Source organism: Mauremys mutica, chromosome 6 (assembly GCF_020497125.1).
Source record: "Mauremys mutica isolate MM-2020 ecotype Southern chromosome 6, ASM2049712v1, whole genome shotgun sequence".
Taxonomy (NCBI): Eukaryota; Metazoa; Chordata; order Testudines; family Geoemydidae; genus Mauremys; species Mauremys mutica.
The window spans coordinates 19,596,028-19,615,947 of record NC_059077.1 but is presented as its reverse complement, the minus strand read 5'-3'; the positions used below and the strand labels follow the sequence as shown (position 1 = coordinate 19,615,947).

At 44.6% G+C, this 19,920-nt stretch overlaps 1 protein-coding gene across 9 annotated transcripts in view; it reads right to left on the bottom strand.

Moving 5' to 3' along the window:
• Nucleotides 1-18,892, bottom strand: part of ST8SIA3 (ST8 alpha-N-acetyl-neuraminide alpha-2,8-sialyltransferase 3) — a 133,425-nt gene extending 114,533 nt beyond the window's left edge. For 7 of the 9 annotated variants that reach the window (XM_045021068.1, XM_045021069.1, XM_045021073.1 and 4 more), the window contains exons 1-2: nucleotides 18,726-18,892; nucleotides 16,824-17,216 (exon numbers count right to left, since the gene is read on the bottom strand). The gene's annotated coding sequence lies outside the window, so the exon portion shown is untranslated. The remainder of the gene's footprint in view (nucleotides 1-16,823; nucleotides 17,217-18,725) is intronic. The other 2 variants (XM_045021071.1, XM_045021074.1) reach the window with 1 other exon arrangement.
• Between the last annotated feature and the right edge of the window lie 1,028 nt (nucleotides 18,893-19,920).

The window sequence follows — 19,920 nt, the reverse complement described above, 5'->3', positions numbered from 1 at the left end:
ATTTAAGCAAAAAACCAGAGGATCCCAACCTCATCACTCCACCATCTTCCTTGTCCTCCTCCACCCCTTTATATGTCTGTTAATGAGCTTTGAAGGCAACCCTGTGTACTGCCACTCATTTCTATCACAGAGTCTCCCCTCCAATAGTAGATGAATCATCCCATCTCCCCTCCAGTCTCTCATGTGCTAATAGAGCGGGCTGGGACCGTGTAAATCTTCCAGTGAGGTTCAATAAATATGCCCTTCTCAAATTTAGAAAGCATTTTTCATCTCTTACCTCAAAGTACACCTCCAGTCATGCATGGCAACACAGTTTTACTTGAAGCATTGACAGGGTTAATACTTAAAAACACTCAGGGTCCGATTAAAAAAAGTAGAAACTGGCACATAACCACATGCCTACTTTGTGCACACTTACCACAATTGCTTATACAAGTTAGGTTGTTGCCCAGGGCAGATGACCAGTGACACACACAACTGGCCATTTCTATGATCAGTCATGATAACTATGTGCCTAAATTAGCCTCACAGATGCAAACATATGCTTTCAATGTTTTAAAAATTAGTCCCTTAGTAACACAGGGTTACCAAGTGGATGGTTATATATCATCAGTTACACATGACTGTATGTTAGAATGCCTGGTGTACGTGATACTCTTCCTGTAGTATTTTATATATATAACTTTTTAAGCAATACCACATTGGCACTATTAGTTTCTGTACTGAATAAAGTTCCACGTAAGCAGACAGATATCTGTAGCCGTGGTTACAGTAAAGCAAATGAAGATCAGCCTGCAGGTCCTGGAGCACTTATTTCATAATGTCAGTTGTGGAAATTCACCATCCAAGTTATTGTCCCACAGGAATGCCTTGAAAATGTTTCCTAGACACAGTCTAACGGGAAGCAATATTCTCAGCAGCAGAAAATAAAATGCAAAAGTGGCACACACAAAGACTAATGTTTAAAGTAAAAAATTCTACCCAAACAGCATGCTGCAGATCCAAATCCTGTCCATCAACAATTCATTATTTATTCATATTCACATTGTACATACTGTTGATTTTTAAGAGAGAGACAATCAATAACCTGTGCATTGCTACCTCTCATAAGCACAAAAAAGGCAAATTGCTACAAACACCTGGGTTTAAAGCTAAGAAGAAATGAGCCCAGAATGCCAAAATCTTGTAGCAAATGATATCTAAAATTTTTTTTAAAAAGAATTGTTCCACAAAAGAAAGATTGTTAACTAGCCCTATGTCTTCTAATCATAAATAAAATACAAATAATAAAGGATAATTGTTATTATTATTATTATTATTATTATAGCCAGGGGCGGCTCTAAGAATCCCGCCGCCCCAAGCAGGGCAGCGCGCCGTGGGGCGCATTCTCTCGGTGCCAGTCCCGCGGCTCCAGGGGACCTCTGGCAGACGTGCCTGCGGAGGTTCCGCTGGTCCCACGGCTCCGGTGGAGCTTCCGCAGGCATGTCTGCGGGAGGTCCACCCGAGCCGTGGGACCAGCGAACCCTCCGCAGTCATGCCCGCGGAAGGTCCGCCGGAGCCGGCTGCCGCCCTGTCGGCAAAATGCCGCCCCAAGCGCGCGCTTGGCGCGCTGGGGTCTGGAGCCAGCCCTGATTATAGCACTGCAGTTACATCCAGCATTTATTTAGCACCTTTCATTCTATATACTTTCCAAACTTAATGATATAGAGATCACTTGTCCTATCAGTGAAGCACTCCTTCATCTGGGGAAGAACACATCAACTGTTTACCAGCCTGTGCTAACAGTACACAAAAATTGAGGACAGGAAGTGAAGACAAATACCACATCCAGTTAAACATCCGGCGGAAATGTAGGTAGACAGAATGCAATTACCTAAAATGTAATTTAGCCAAGTTATAGTGTTGAATATCCTTATTCTAGCAGAAAGTGCCCTGTGATCTTGACTGACCATAATTTTTCTGTATTAAGTCTCCTGGCTCCTTACTGTGGTATTGGCACATCACAGAAGCAGGTAACTTCCTCCCACTGCCCAGTAAGTGCCACCTATCAAATTACCAACACCACTGCAAGTAACATTTATGTGATCCTTTAATCACCTAGAAAGTGCGTTTTCCAAGAACTGACCCATCCTGACTGTTCTTTGACTGCATCTCAGCAGAAGACATGGTTGTAGGTACCAGCGCTATCTGATGCAGTACAGAAAACTTAAGGTCCCTCATTCTGTAGATGGGGAAACCTCGGGTATATTGCAGGTGTGACACACTTGAGTCCAAGAGATGGGATGAAAGCCATCTGGGATGGGCTTCCCAAAAGTGCTCAGCATTGGCCTAACTCTGCTTCTATGGAAGTAAGTGATGGCCAGCTTCTCAGCTGGCTGAAATCAGAGTAGCTCCATTGACCAGCTGACAGGTGCTGGGAGTTTTACCGTGGACTTCAGTGGAAGCAGAGTTCAGTCAATATGGAGTGCTTTAGAAAATCCTTCTGTATCAGTATCACCTTCCCAATGGCTTTTGGAGGAATGGGGATCAGCAGCAGACCAGCCCCTCATATTCCTCCCTGAAGAATGATCATCATATTTACAACTCTTTAGAAGGGAGAGTGTAGATGGCTACAAAAGGAAAATGAACACACAGAGATTTGTTTGTTTAGCTTATTGATCAAATTTATCATGCATCCGATGAAGTGGGTATTCACCCACGAAAGCTCATGCTCCAATACATCTGTTAGTCTATAAGGTGCCACAGGACTCTTTGCTGCTTTTAATGATCACACAGTGGCTCAAGTCATACAGCTATGATAAATGCCTTTATTTAAAAAAAATACAACAGTATTCTGCTCTAATGGTCCAAAACAACTGTGAGCTGAGAGGTCAATTCAGAATAATCTTGTATTTGTTCTAACAGAGATAAGCAGTTCAAATGACAACACGCAGGTAACATCCACTTGCAGGTTATTTAAACTACCAAGCAAAGGAGAGCTCTTCTGGCTCCACACTGCGTAACTGGCTCCCTGGATCCCAGTGGCTCTCAGGGCTTCCTTTCCATACAAGAAATAAAATGTATTGAGCTTTTTCTAAGCAGCAGCAAGAGGGGCACATTTAATAATGGATGCAGCAAATTTATGATTTGGTGGCATTGTGCTCATCCATTCACATCAATTGGGACCCCGTGCATTGTAAAAATAAAATGGAAGTAGGACGCAGTATAAATGTGAGCAAGGAAATATTATTAGATCATTTAAAACTAAATATTATGTTGTTGTCTTCTCCTTGACAGATATAGCTTCTGGAGGAGGGAGAGGAGGGCAGGGTATGTCCCTGCTGGCTCACCTGCCTCTGCAGCACACTAGTAAGAACGGTAGCTGTGAATATGCTGAAAGAGCAAGACTCAGTCAAAGAATGGAGGCCCCTGTCTTGCACAAATAGACACAGAGATGATGCTTTTTTGTGGTTATGCACAGAAGGGATTTGGCATCTTTTGAGGGGGAAAAATAAATGTCTTTTCCCACTCAATTAAATGTAACTGAAGGCACTGGAAAAGAAAATGGGCTTCCATTTATGGATTCAGGATGGCAGGAGGGCAACCATTTGATAACAAAATCGTGACAGGAGCCCATTTGAGCAGAGAGAGATTTGTTTGTTTAGCTTATTGATCGACTTTTATCATGCAAGTAATTAACGCACATTATTCAAACTGCGCATTTTTCTAAAATGAACCTTTTTAATGATACTTCCAAACAAAGTACGTCGGGTACATTTAACATCTGACAGCACAAATACAACCTCAGGAGGAAAACAAAAAAGATGAGGAAAACGCATGCAAATCTTAAACATAATGAGCAACAGCATGGCGCAAAAGAATGCTGAGCAGAGAGATTGACAGCAACTGGGATTTTCAAAGGGGCTTAAGGGAGGTAGGCACCCAACTTCCTACTCCCTTAGGACAAATCCCAGCCTTGGGATGAATCTCAGCCAAAAATCTTAGCCCTAGGGAGGGATGATCCACCTATTTAAAAAAGTCACTGATAAGTGCTTCAAGGCTTGGCCTGGATGCAACTTTGTACAGAGCAATGCACATTTCCATACTAGAGATGATTAATAACAGCAACATAAGGAAGGTACAGGGGTAAGTTCATTCTAAGCAAGAGAAAGGATTATCCAGTGGTTAGGGTACTAGCCTGGGACTTGGGATAGCCAGTTTCAAATCCCTTCTCTACCAGAGACTTCCTGTGTGAGCTTGGTCAAGTCACTTAGCCTCTGAGTTGCACTATCCCATCTGTAAAATGAGGATAACAGTATCTCCCTTCTACAGAGGAGTGTTGTGATGAAAGTGTTGTAAGTACCAAGTATAGATAGTCTGATTGTCCACTGCCTTGCGCCCCTGAGGACAGCGAGGAGAGAATGCTACCGGTCTGAGTTGACCATATTTTGCACTCGCAGGTGTAAATGGCTCCACTAAAGGCAGTATTGGATCAGAGCCATAATGCTACAGCTTGAAGACTCCCCAAATACTCTGTAAGTATTGAACTCTGACTGTGCTTATTTAATCAAAAGTCCATTTAATACTTTATCCCTGTAGCAAACCAGAATAGACATTACAATGGTCCAGGTGTGTGTGTCTGTCTGACGGCTCTCTACTGGGAGGAACGTCAGACCTATTCAAGTCTTTGACTATGTTGCCCTCTGTTACCCAGGATATGAGCTCTAATATTACTACAGCTAACAGAGATTCTCCTTTAGCTCAGTAGTGGGTTGTGTTTTCAGAGTGGAAAACACTGAATTTTAGCCCCAACTCAGGCCAGAATAAAGACACCCCTTGGACTGCATCATCCAGAGCACCAAGCCCCCTCCTCTCCATCATATGGGCTTGTGATAAATAAAGGGAGGGGTAGCTGCCTTTGATGGACACCCAGCCAGCCAGCTAGCTATAAAATCCCTTTTGGTAGCTGTTCTCTATTTGCTTTACCTGTAAAAGGTTCAAAAGTCCCCCAGGTAAAGAAAAAAAGTGGGCACCTAACCAAATGAGCCAATGGAGAGGTTAGAACTTTTTAAAATGGGGGGAAGTTTTCCCTTTGTCTCTCTGTTGTTCTCTGTGGGCTGCAGGGACACGGAGCAGCAATGCTATAAGCAGGAATGCTGTCTAAGGCTTGAACCAGGTATGAAAATTCATCAGATCATACCTAGAATTACTTATTTGAACCCTGCCCCTCCCATGTAAGTAAATTAGGAATGTTTAGCTAGATGCGATCAGGTTTATTTCTTTATTTTGGCTTGTGCATTTGCTGTTTGATTAGCTGGTGGCAACAGCTAATTTCCTTTGTTTTCTTTCTCAGCTCTCTCCCGGAGGCGGGGGGAGTGAAAGGGCTTGAGGGTACCCCACAGGGAGGAATTCCCAAGTTCTCCTTCCTGGGTCCAAGGGTGTTGTTTGTTTGTTTGTTTGTTTGTTTTTGTATTTGGGTGATGGCAGCATTTACCAAGCTAAGGTCAGAGAAAAGCTGGAACCTTGAGAGTCTAATACAAGCCTGGAATGGCCAGTATTAATTTTTAGAATCCTTGCAGGCCTCCACCTTCTGCACTCGAAGTGACAGAGTGGGGACCCAGCCTTGACAGGGCTGGAGCAGAAAAATGGACTAAGGTAATAAATAGGAGATATACCTATCTCCTAGAACTGGAAGGGACCTTGCAAGGTCATCAAGTCCAGCTCCCTGCCTTCACTAGCAGGACCAATTTTTGCCCCAGATCCCTAAGTGGCCTCCTCAAGGATTGAACTCACAACCCTGGGTTTAGCAGGCCAATGCTCAAACCACTGAGCTATCCCTCCCCCTGGGTAGAGCTTGCCCAGGCAAATGGACATCCATCTCCTGGCAGGAGCTGGGAGCCAAGGCAGCAGGGGCAGGGCAGGAGTGACTCAATGACTCCATGAATTATGATTGGGAAGTCCTGTATGCAGTGGTGAGCTGGAGCCGGTTCGCACCGGTTCACAAGGACCGTTTGTTAAATTTAGAAGCTGGTGTAGACCCAGTTATTAAAGGGGCCGGCAGGTGGGCAAACTCCAGTCCACGGGCCACATCCGGCCCGCGGGACCATCCTGTCCGACCTGCCTGAGCTCCCAGCTGGTCCCTCCCCCGCTCCCTCCCCTCGCAGAGCCCCAGTGTGCCGCACCGCCGGCACCAGCGCTCTGGGCAGCTCTGCAGCTCCTGCTGCTTTGAGCAGCATGGTAAGGGGGCTGGGCCGGGGCTGGGAGGAGGGGTTGGATAAGGAGCAGGGAGCGGCTGGAGGGGGCGGCGGTTCTGAAGGGGCGGTCAGGGGATGAGGAATGGGGGGGATTGGGTAGGGATGGGAGTTCTGGGGGTCTTTCAGGGTGGTGGTGGATGGGGTCGGGGCAGTCAGGGGACAGGGAGTGGGGCGAGTTGGGTAGGGGGTGGGCTCCGGCGGCTATTTAAAGGGCTGGGGCGGTAGAAGCAGGGGAGCCCTGGGCCCTTTAAATAGCCCCCGGAGACCCGGGCTGCTGCTGCTACCCCGGTGGGGGGGGCACTTACCTTACAGGGTGGGCTGGGGCTGGCTCTGACTCCCTAAGCCACGCCCCTTTCACACTAGGCCCCACCCCTTCTGGGGGCCAGAACTGGCCCCAGCGTACTGGTAAGTCACTGGACTTACTTTCACCCCTGGTCTTGGGAGAGGGTGGTCAGGCGACAAGGAGCGAGGGATGTTGATGGGTTGCGGGTTCTGAGGGGGGCAGGATGTGGGTTGGGTTGCGGGGAGACAGGCACGTGGGGCTTGTACTCACTGCGCGGTTCCCTACTGGGTCTTTGGCAGCACTTCAGCAGCAGGGGGTGTCTTTACTCGCTCTGGGTGAAGGACCCACTGCCAAAATGCCGCCGAAAACCCGGAGCGAGTGAAGACCCCCCCCCCACCGCCGAAGGGCCACCGAGGACCCGGTAGGGAACCGGTTATGAGGATTTTGGGAGCTCATCACTGCCTGTATGGCCAGCAAATCATTACAACACAGAGACTAATTTACAGAGTTCTCACTGTATCCGTGTAGTCAGAGTAATTAGGAAGCTTTCAGCAGGGAGTACTGCAATAACAACATGCAGGTGAATAGGAAAGCTGTGGGCCATCTTAACTTTCACTTCTATGGCAACAAAGGAACCTTTATGCTTTGCAAGGAACAGTCATCCTTCCAAGATGTGAAAGCAGGAGTCAAACCAACAGGATACCAGCTTTGAAAGAGACTGCAGGGTGAAACCCTATTGTTAAAATGGAAAACCAGGATATGTACTCTGGTGGGAGTGGGCTGTGAGGTAGGAGGGTTCACTGTTCACAAATGTTGACCTTTTAATGCAAAACATGGGAAGTCTGTTGTTGCAGGCTCACCAACCGGTGTTTTTTTCAGATATAACCTTTCTTCCTCTTGCCAGCTAATTAGACCTAAGCCATCAAAATGGCAACACTTTTTACACTGGTGCATAGTACATACAGGAATCATTGGGGTGGAATCTGGTGTCTGTATAACATCACACACAACGTAGGCAGTGAAAATACCATCTTCAGTTGAAACCGCAGGGGGAATTTAGGTATTTAGAATGCCTGACCTCTCTTGCAGATATTGCTACAGTACAGTAGCTAAGCACAAAGAAAGGAGTTAAAAACAGGGCAGCGGCCTTAAGTGAATCTTCCTGCTGTGGTGGTTTTACATTAGCCCCCTTGCTGTCATTTTAACACTCCTTTCCTATTTGTTATTTCTCTTTTTTTTCCCTTTTCCTTTTTTAAGTTTCACAGACATACAAAGATTAGGTTTCATTCTGATCATTGCATTACCTCATACCTGTATCATATTCCATATAATCTATTGCTGCTGGATTAATGTAATCCTTCCTATGACATCCCAGATCATATCTCATTACTCTGACTGGGTGGCAGACTTCATCCTGTTTGCTGAATATGAACTGTATTTGATTGAATCTAAAAGGTATAATATGCAGTATGGCCTATTGTTCGTGAGGAATTTTACGAAAGTGTTTGGCTCGATCACACCTAGGTGATAGCTCAAAGCTAAGCCTAAATTTGCATGTATCGTACTAACCTGCTATTTCTTACTGTCATTTTGGATAAGAAATACAATGGGAGAAAACAAAATGTGCTGACAATCACCTGGAGAAGAAAGAGTGATCGTCTAACTTTATAAACCAAATCCCAGCAAGAAGATTGCCTTAAATTCCACACAATATAGCAATATTGGTGAAGAGCAGTTTTAAGCCTTTTAAAAATTTATCTCTGGACTGATTATTATGCAGACCAATTTTTCATTCATCTTGAATCTACAGCAGCATTTTAATGTAAGAAGCTCCCTACTCTGTTTCTCTTTCCCTGAAGAAAAATAGCTTAATTTCTTCAGCTTGATAGATTTTCCTGATCCTTCAAACAGTAGAAAAAGACTCTTGAAAATCGGTCGTTGAACTATCCACAGGCATTTTATAATGGCCGTAAATAGGTCTATACTGAATAGCTCTCCAGGCATCAGCTTGAATGGTGTCCTTGACACTGTTGTTATTATCCTACTGCAAAAAAATAAAATAAAAAAGGATCCGAGCTGCAAACAGGTTAGAACTAAATTCCCCCCAGCATATATATAACGCCCGAGAGCAATGCAAACGATCCATTTTCCAATTCACAGCATTGTCATAAATTTCATGGAGTTTCATGCATAAGTAAAGATCAATGTACATGAGAAATTTTGCACATATCTGAGTAAATTAATTGTAGGGAAGAGTAGTTGGGGTTCATTTTTTCCCCTCACTTTTGTCCCTTTGTCCTCTTTTTTCTTGTCTAAATTCCCCTTCTAGTTTCCATTGGAAAAAATGTATTCTTCATTCTTGCCCTGTTAAAGTATTGCATCGTGTTGCTGTTTGCTGCTAAACAGCTGCTGTATTTCAGCTCAGAGGTGGCTGCACTTCAGTGGTGGACTAAGTAATTACTATTTTACAGAATTATATTAGACTTTTCCTGTTGTTATGCATACTTCCACCTTTTCATGTTCTCTGTATGTATAAATATCTCCTGTCTGTGTGTTCCATTCTATGCATCCGAAGAAGTGAGCTGCAGCTCACGAAAGCTCATGCTAAAATAAATTTGTTAGTCTTTAAGGTGCCACAAGTACTCCTGTTCTTTTTGCGGTTACAGACTAACACGGCTGCTACTCTGAAACTTCAAAGTTAAAGGTTGTAAGCTGTCTTCAGTTCTAAACTAGTCTCTTGCATAACTTTAAGACATATTGTACAATGTTTTCAGCTCTTGGATACTAATTTTTCTTTGTCTCCTGCACCACGTCTCTATGCCTCTTGACTGTCGCCCGTATAGTAGCTTGAATAGTGAAACGCTGTCAAACCTTGCAGTACTTCCCTACTGGTAAAGAGTAGTACCAGGATTAGTAGGTCCCAATATCGAAGGTCCTGGGTAATGAATTTCTTGGGCATTCTCTTTAGCATCTGATTGAATTCTTCCACTAGGCCATCCATCTGTGGATGGTACACAGATTCATGATGCTTTGACTTTCAGTAGGTCACGGACCTCTCTCATGAGTTGGGATGTGAAATTTGTTCCCTGGTCCATCAGGATCTGTTTGAGAATCCCTGCCTACATGATGACCTTCAGCAGCTCATTAGCGATAGCCTTCGCATTCGTTGACTGGAGTGGTATAGCTTCCATGATAACAAGTATATGCTGGTGTCCAGAGGTGCTCTTCTCTAAAAAGTCTAAAAGGTCAATTCCTGTTAATTCAAAGATGATCTCTACCAAGGGAAGTGGTGCTAATGGAGTCCATAGGATTCTTTTGGGGGGCACTAATTGGCATTCAAGACATAATGCACAGATATTCTTAACTCATTTATGGATGCCTGGTCAAAAGTATTGGGCTAGGATCTTAGACTGTGTCTTATCATTTCCAAGGTGTCCTGCACTTGGGACTGTGCATGCTAGATGCATGTGTTTGCTATAATACACCTGGGAAACTAGTAATTTCACCCACATCTCCTGCGTCTGTTTGTCCTGGTCTACGCGCTATAACAAGTCCATCTTATGGACAAAATGAAGGTATTTCTCCCTCTCTGTTCTCCTTCCTTTATAGCTGAGTCTGCTTTTGTTGTTGGTCAGACCTGTGAGTGCATGATTCCATGATTGGCAGTTGTGGCTGAGCTGGGGTGTGGTAAGCCTGACTGCGTGTTAGACTTTGCCTGTGGTCTGTAAGCCTCATTACAGACAGACTACCTTCTGTTTTCAACGTACAAATATATAACCATCTATTTAGGTGCTTCACAGCAGGCATCCATATCTCTCACCTATTGATCAGGGCCTACTAAGAAGCTCTTTCCCTGGGGGCTTCATCTTGCCAGGATGGGGTAGTTTGTGAGTTCCAGTGACCCTGAGAGCTGTGCCAGCAGGAATTTAACTCCTGGTAGGGGTACTCCAGCCAGAAATGTCGAAGGGTAGGGACCAGACAAAAAACAGTCCATTGTTGGGGTAAGACTAGACTCCTTAGCCCCTCTAGGAGAAGGCTCTGCATTCAAACCAGGCCTGTCCGACCCACTAGCCACTCATGGACTTTGCTGGAGCAGCCACTTTCTGCTGCACTCTGTATTTACATTAGTGAATAAACTTCAGCACTGCTGCACAGTCCAGGCACTGGGCTGTGGTCACCTTGGCTTTCAATGGGTTCTGCATGCGGTTGTCTTGATTGTCTCTCCTGCATCTCACAAAGTGCTGCATCTTTGTCAGCTCCCTCATTGCAACCTTCTGAAATCAGTGGACAAAATGGCCAACAAGGAGAAGAGAGTGTGACTAATCACGCACAACCTAGTACCACTTAAAACAACACTTTGTGCAGGTCTACGGTTCTTATTCCTCATGACGGGAGAGTCCATCATCACCATGAAGAAGCCATATTCTTTGAGGCAATATAAACTATTGCTAGATTGTTGTTATCCTCTGTTTGAGCCAGAGGCATGATGCAAAGAAAGTGGGAAGTGCAGGCAAAGAAAATGGCTTGGTTTAAAAAGATATACACCCATGAAAATGAGAGCTTAGAATAGAAATGCCATTAAATCCTTAACTACAGCAGCCCAGCCACAAGCCTACAGCATAATATAATTCATTCCTTGACATGGTCTCCAATCCTCTTTCTCTTGCTTCTAAATAATAACAATACTTAATTCTTCATTTGCCTATTTCACAGGGGAGAAGGACTAAATTGGGATTTGTCTACACTACCACTTAAGTTGATGTAACTTACGTCGCTCAGGGGTGTGAAAAAGGCACAGCCCTGACTGATGTAAGTAACTTTGACTTAAAGCAGTGTCCAAACTGCGCTATGTTGGCAGGAGACACTCTCCCACTGACATAGCTTCAGCCTCTCGTTGAGGTGGAGTAATTATACTGACGGGAGAGCGCTCTCCCATCAGCATAGTGCGTCTTCACCGGATGCGCTACAATGGCACAGCTGCGCCGATGTAGCACGGTAGTGTAGATTGGCCCTAAGCATTAATCCTGTTTTACAGATGGAGGAACAGCAAGAAAATAGTTCTCCAAGACCACACATAGTATGACTAGAACAGAGGAATTCCTGTATTCTGCTCTGCCAATTCACACACAAACACGCACAAATTTAAAATCCAGTTTTTGGAAAACATACACAAACATACACACGCCTACCTTGTTTTAATCATGGAAGAGCTTTCTAATTGTATAGGCTTTTGCCCAAGCCTCATTCAGCTCCTTCCAAAGGGAGGCCCCTAGAAAAACCTTCTAGAGCTAGGCATCATGGCACAACAAAATGAATCTGAGCGGTCCCCAAAAATTTTTACTCTCACACTTCTGCTTTTGGGCCTGATTCAAAGATCTATTAAGTCTTTCTATTCACTTCAGTAGTTTTTGGACCAGTCCCTTACAGATCAACATGTAAATCAAACCAAGAGCTTCCTTTGCCTCTTCATGGAAGTAACACAAAGGCAAATTTTGCTGGATTCATTCTGTGTGTTGAATTTCTCCTCTCCCAATCACTCTTTAGCATTGGCTGTATTCTCTTCTATGCAACTCACTCAAAGACCAAGCCCGGCAATTGCATCTCTGGGCTCAGTAGTTATTCTCCCCAGGCAGAATATTGTATTACTTTTAAACTGCAGAAAATATTTCCCCCGCTCCATAGTAAATAGGCACATGTACAGACACACCTGTCCCGTTTTGAGCAGAAGTGACCTTACTGCAGAGATGAGGCTGTGAAAGCCAGCATTCATGGCAGAATTCTGGAGCCTCTGTGTCTTCATATTTTCTAGGTGAACCATTTAGAAACAAAACAAAAAAGCAAACACAAATCAATTCAATTGTCCTAGTATATGACAGGTTGACTTGCGACCTGTCTCATCTGGTACATGACAATGTTGTTTGCATCCTATTAAAGCGGGTGACTGGTGCACTATTTATACAGAGCAGAGGTTCCTTTTGATGACAGCTTTTGAATCATAGCTCTTTCTTCATCATACAATTCACTACAAAACACCTCCACCAATTGACATTGTAACAGGAGTGTCACTATACAAAGCAGTTTATCCTTCAACACCAACAATGCCATTGTAATTTTTTTCTATACCCTTTTACACTTGCTAGTCTGCTCAGCTTCTTGTAAAAGCAACATTTCACAGTTATAGACAATTCATTATTTTCTGTCACAAGCTGTATATTTCTGGTTCCCTTTCTTAGCAATGGCAACTATAACAAGCACCTTTGCAAAAGTTTTTATGAGCTCTTCATAGGATTTTGTGTTTAATCTGACATCACTGTGAACATGTTATAATTCCACTATATAAATCCATGATATGCCCACACCTTGCATACTGCATGCAGTTCTGGTGGCCCATTCTCCAAAATGATATATTAGAACTGGGAAAAGTACAGACAGAGAAAGGAAGGCAACAAAAATGATTAAAGGTATAGAACATCTTCCATCTGAGGAGCGATTAAAAAGAGCGGGACTGTTCATCTTAGAAAAGAGATGACTAAGGGAATTATGATAGAAGTCTATAAAATCATGAATGGCGTGGAGAAAGTAAAGAGGAATAAGGAAGCTATGTTTACCCTTTTAAGTAACACAAGAACCCAGGATCACCTGATGAAATCAATAGGCTTAAAACAGCAGGTTTAAAACAAACATAAGGAAGTACTTCTTCACACAACGCACAGTCAACCAGTGGAACTTGTTGCCAGGGGATGTCATGAAGGCCAAAAGTGTAACTGGGTTCAAAAAAGAATTAGATAAGTTCCTGGAGGATACGTCCATCAATGGCTATTAGCCAAGGTGGTCAGGGATGCAACCCCATGCTCTGGGTGTCCCTAAAATCCCAATTGCCAGAAGGTGGGACTGGACGACAGGGGCTGGATCACTCGATGACTGCCCTGTTCTGTTCATTCCCTATGAAGCATCTGACACTGGCCACTATTGGAAGGCAGGACACTGGACTTAATAGCCCAGTGACGGTGCTCTACTGGGCCACACTGGCAATTCCCAGTCTTGGACACTGATGATAGGAGATGAGACTGCTGTGGAGATAACACACCTAGCCTCTTGACAAAGGGGGAAAGACCAATGTCACTTAATAGTGCCCCCTTTTGGGTGACAGGAGAAAGGTCTTATGAGAGTCTTGTCTTCCTCTCCTTGATGAAGAACAATGGCTGTGACATGGGCCTTTAAAGTGTGGGGTCTTAAGAAAAGAACATGCAAGCAGATTCTCGGAGTTCTGACTGGGGGTTCTGTATGGCTGAGCTATAAGACTCCAACCTTACAGGTTACTATGTTTGGGCAGACCCACTGCAAGGAGCCCCATTAAAGTCTGACACTCCTCATGGGTGCAAGGGCCCACCTGCATGGAGCAGCTTGCAGAGTCAGGGCCAAATGACATTTGTCTAGAGAGAAAACTCCTTAAAAGCCTTATATCCCTACTCATAGAGAAAACATGAGCAAGTAATATATAACTACTGTATGTAACTGGCTCTATGAACACTGACTCTACCTGTACCATGGACAGAGCATGTGCACCTTGATGCATTCCCTTGTTTTAATCTATTTTTATTTACTGTGGTTTGTTTTGTTATTTTTAAATTTCAAACTGTTTTTTCCCTTAAGTCCATTAGTTGGGCATGAGCTGTTCTGAAAAGGGCTGGTATTTTCTTTGCCTTCTGGCTGTAATTTTCTCGTCCAGTCACAGTCCACAACCCTATGGTTCACCAGCGTGTTTAACAAAGCAAAGTGAATAATTCATAGTTGCCAATTTATCTGATGAATTTGGAGTTCTCCTCTGTTGACAGAGCATCCGTGAACTCACCATGATTTTTGCCATTGGAAATTATTCAGCTACAGTTTTTGCACGTCATGTGGTGTTTGAAATTTGAGCTGTGTTGCTGAAATAAGCATCAAATCAATGGGAGCAAAACATGTGAACCAGATTCTGACACCTCACTCAGATATTCCCACTGCTTCATAATCTGCTCCTAAGTGAGGACTTCTGGATTTAGTTCAGACTGACTTGCTGTCCTTTGCAGGAGGATGTGTCTCTTTAAAAAGCACAATCAGCATATCTCCATACTTTTTCCATAATATTTTAAAACTCATTAGGGGACAGGTGATTTTCCTACTAGACTAATATTATTCAATGAGGCTTAGATTGTGCCATTAGTCTCAGCCCTGTGTAATGACCCTCTGAGTGAGTAGGATTCTCTAAGCCACTGTTCCTTCCCTGCTTCACACGGCTCCAGAAGGAAGTAGTCTGCTACTGCCCATTACCAGTAGCAAACTACCCCACCACATACACACAAAGGCCCAGCTGCGTTGGCTTGTACATATGAGGGTGGGGAGAAGGACCAGAGTGAGAGCTTTACCCAGTCATTCCTACTCACTTCCCTGTTACCTGCTTGGATGAGGAATCTCAGAGTCTAAGGAGAGGTGGCCCCATGGAGCCTGCTTTCACCATCCCCATACTTGGACTCATGATCTAGACTGATTCCTCCATATGTCCCTATGCGGCTGCATGCAGCCAGGCTGTATTTTGGCTCTGTTCATCTGCTGATACACAAATCTCAACTTTGTAGACTGAGACTGTTTCTAATTAGGGCTGAGCAGGTGTGCCAATCTGTGAACCCATCCCCACTTAAAGCCAAAACACACTTTGTTTCCATCTGACAAACCAGAACCCAGAGAGTATACACTGCTCATTTAATGTCTAGTACTTGCTCCCACATTAATTGTTCAAAAAACGAAGAATCGAGTGATATTAACTGGGGCATTAAAGAATGATATTAAAGTTGTAATAGATCACAGATCAAGATTCCATCGTGTAGAACAACTCAAGCATAAAATGAAAGGAATATAGACAACAGCGGGTTCTCCTACAGAAATTTTCTCCCCTCCATTATTTTAATGTATGTATTGACTAATACAGGCAAGGTGCAAGGTATGCAAAAGAAGATTTAAACACACATGGTAAAAGCTACCCAAACAACAGGTTTCTAATGGTCGCTGCTGTGCCGCCCACATGCCTCAACAGAGCAAAAATTAATCTCAAAAGAACCAAATTAAAAGTTTGGCCTGCTGGCTCTTACTCACCTGAGTAGACATGACAGAAAAAATAAATTATTATTATTAAATTAAATAAATTATTAAATTAAAATTAAATATTTCCAAAACAATCAACCAACCAAATACTAAACCGAAATCAAGCCTTACTCCACATCTGGGCTCAGGAGGCACACCCAGGGGAGTGGATTTCAAAAGTGTCTGTTTTTGGGGGGACTCAACAGAGGAAGCCCTGCTGCCAGCATTAGAAATTTTCACCCTACGAACAAATCTAAATAGAATTTCAGCCAATGCAACCTTCCCCGCCCCCACCCCTGCCAAGGCAATAGCCAGTCTTTCAGATTATGAGGTCTCACATTGGTGAGGGCTTTGAAAGATCCTTGCTTAGATTGCATGCTCTTTGGGGGGAGAGACTGTCTTTTCAATATCGTGTGTGTGTTCAGTATTAAGCAAACGGGGCCCTGATTCTTGATGGGATCTCTATGTGCTACCATCATACAAATAAATGATAATAATTGCCGGCCCCTTGACTTGCACTCACAAGTGAGTGAGAAACCAGGGCAGAGCTCTGAGCAATGATGTCTGAGGAGTGAATGAGGGAGTTTCAAGCACTTCACCTTCAGCTTCTTTAGCATCCTTTGTCACAAGGCTGGAGATGTGCCAGAATGCTCAGTGTACTGTGCACACAAGCTGCCTCTTTGTTTGAACTTGAGAATACATTTTGAAGGCTGAGAAAAATGGGTAGTTCAACAGCAGACGCTCTAACTGAGCCTCTCTTTCGCTGAAGTAAGCGGGGCTGCACCAATGTAATGCAGAGATGAATCTGGCCCATTAACTGTAAAACATTGGATTAGCTGATCCCAGACTCAGGGGAGATCTCGGTAATAGTTTAAAAAATGCTTTTCTTATCTTTGGGATTTATTTCCTCATGCCCTTCCCTCCCCCTCAGCTTGCTGAGTCATCGCTCTGCATTGTTACTTGCCACATGTGGGATTTTCATGTGCCGTATCAGTGTATAGTTACATGCTACATCATAATGAAACAAATACATACAAACAACCCTTAGCAGTGCTTTTCAGCTCCAAAGGTCTCTACAAACATTAACCAATTAATCACTGATTGGTTAATTCATTGCTTTGGGGGGGAACAGGGTCTTCTTAATATAGTCCTTTAAAAATAAACAGGTTAATTTAAACATCATTACTCACAAATGGTTTGGGGTTGGAGTTTCTTCAAACCCTGCTGGTTACATCTGAGCTGCATTGGCCATAAAGGAGGCACGTTTCCAGATGTTAGCAATCCTGGGAAAGGAATGTGCATCTCCACTCTTGGGTTGAGTTATCCAGCCAAACCCCCTTCTTCTTCTGCTTTATAAACACTTTGTCTTTATCCTGCTCTTTATCTGTGCTCACTTGCCTCTATCTTTTTACTGTTTGACTCCTTAGCCTCAATATTTTTTTCTTTTGCCTTTTACTCTCGGCAGGATATCTGCATCTCATATTTCGTCTCTCACTGAAGTCTGACATCTCTTCAGTGCTTAATAACACAAGAGAATTCGCTGGACTCCAGTTTCCATCCTCTTGTCCTCCAACATAGTATGTCTGTAAACAGAGAAGTTGAAGGGCAGCCCAGCCTAGTGATCTCCAGTACAGACTGTTTTAAATTATAGATGTATTGTGTCCCTGAACCAAACTGACCCGTCCGAGGTTAAACCAACACTAAGTACAGATTTTCTATGTGCAGCTCAAGATTAAAATAATAACTAACTAACAACAGAGTACCTCGATTGTGGGAAAGAACAGGAAATTGTCAGAAATGGTGCCTATGTTGGGCTAGATTCTATGATGCATTTCCTAAGAGGTGCAGCCCCCGGAGGTAAATTGTAAGCTCCTTGGTGCACGGGCCATTTCTTTGTTCTGTGCCTAGCATAGTGGGGTCCTGGCCCATGACTGGGATTTGCAGGCACTATGGTAATACAAACAAATCATAATAGGGGCAAACTAGTCCTGGGGTTAAGTGAGTAGTACCTTCCTTTCTGAACAGCCGTTGATTGTAGTGGGACTGCTCAGAGAGTAAGGTATTGTGCAACATGAGTACGGGTGGCAAAATTGGGTCAGATATTCTTTTTCTCTCATACACACATGCACTATTTCCAGCAGTGGCTTGCACAACCAAGGTATTAGTGATGGGTTGTGTAAGCCTGCATGGCTGTCCCTCCTGGTCTGTCTCTGAGGGAGACCACACCTCCTCGCTGTTGGGCCCTTAGCACTGCAATTAATTAGTGGGGAATTAGAAGTCTTTAGAGCTGAGTCTGCTTGATCCAGGCTGGGCAACAGAGAGTCTATGAATCCCAGCTCTTAGTCAGGGTGCAGCAGCGAGCAGTTATGGGCCCTGGCCTGCAATCAGGACAGAGTAACACTGTCTATAAGCCCAGGCCTCGGTCAGGGCGGGGCAGCAAGCAGTTAGTGGCTCAGGCTGGGCTGAGCACCCAGCAGTCTAGGGCTCAGGCAGAGATGAGCACTTGATGTTCTTGGGTTGACATCAGAGTCCGCTATCCTAGGTGGACTGCCTGCCATGGTGAATGAGCCCCACCTGCCCAGAGCAATCTGGTTATAAAGTGCCAAATACTCGCTGTTCACACTCCCATTTTCAACTAAGAACAACTCTGCCATAAGAAGGCAAGTGGTAGTTTAGCTGTCAGAGGCTATCCATTATGCTGGTCACATGAGGCATTTTCTTGGCAATGAGAGCTCATCCCCAGAGCCACCTAAACTATGACAGCTCTTTAGGAGGCACTGTCTTTCTCCAGCTGCACATAAAATTAGAGGCGGGGTTGAGGAGATCTTTACAAGTCAAAATAGCAAGCTCTTTAGAAAGCTTTTTAATCCGGGGAGGCTGACACCCCAGGAGTGGAGTGGCAGGGGGTAGAGGGACCTGGGCCCACCCTACTCCACAGGTCCCAGCCCCAGGCCCTAACAGTGGTGGAATGGTCCGCCACTGGGTCAGCAGGGATCCACTTGCAATATGCTGACCTAGTATCAGGCTAAGGCCCAACCAACTTGTTGTCTAGTTTGCTCTGGACTACTTCCTACCTCCCCGGGGTTTTGTACCTCTGTACAGTAGCGATCCTCCGTCTCCTCAGGATCAATGGTCACCGGTTGCCCCAGCCACTCATCGGTGTCTCGATTGGCTGGCAGCCCTAGGATCACTGGCCAGTCCTCTGGCAGTAGCACCAGCAGCTCCTCGGCATCTCAGTTCAGTGGCAGCTCTGGAAGCTCTGGCCAGTCCTCAGGTGGAAGCCCCAGAAGCTCTTCCTCGACATCCTGCTCCAGCAGTGGGGGAGAAGCATCTGTCTCCCTCAGTAGCTCCAGCCCACCTGAGCTGCAGGGCCCGGCTTTTGTACTTCTGCTTCCTGTCCCAACCCTCAGCTTCCAGCATGGTGAGTGTGGCTTTCCTAGCTCTGCAGCAAGGAGTGGGTTGTGGTCCCTTCTGGTCTGTCTCTGAGGGAGGCCACGCATCCTTGCTACTGGTCTGAATGAAAACCTCTGGATCCACAAACACCATGAACTTTGCAGAAGTTTGGAATCACATCTGTGTCTCTCAGGCCACAGGCACCGACTTTCCAAACTGCCGGGGCGGGGGGGTGCTCGACCCCCGGCTCTGATCCATGAGGCATTTTCCAAATACTCATGAAGGCACAGGCACAGTCCCAAAGAGAACACAATCTGTTGTACGCAGACAAAGGCTATGTCTAGTCTGTGTCTCTCAGGGTCAAAATAATAATAAATCATTTGAATTGTGGAGAAAGGGAGGAGAAAGGGAATTTAGCTTTTAATGTTAAACACAGTAACAAACATACCTAATAAACTGTGTGCCTACCACTGCCATGATCACTCATCCTGTACGTGACATCCCTTTCCATGAGCCTTTGGCTACATCTGCACTATGAGCTTGGGGTGTGATTCCCCTGCTCATGTGAACATACTGGTGCTAGCTCTCATTGAACAAGCAGGAGCATAAACAGCAGTGTAGCTGTCGTAACATGGATAGCAGCAGCAGAAGCTTGGAAGAACCAGGCAGAATACCTATCCAATGGTTTCAGGTGAGTTTGTACTCTGCCTGGTTCATCAGTGCCTCTGCTGCCACCACCCACGCTACTTGACCTACAGTGCTATCTAAAAACCCCAGAACACTACATTCCCTTTTTCCAACCTCCCTCACAGTTCAAGCGATTTATTATTATTTTGATACCAGGCTGCACAAAATAGGGTTTTAATTAGCAAACGGATAACATCAAACTAACGG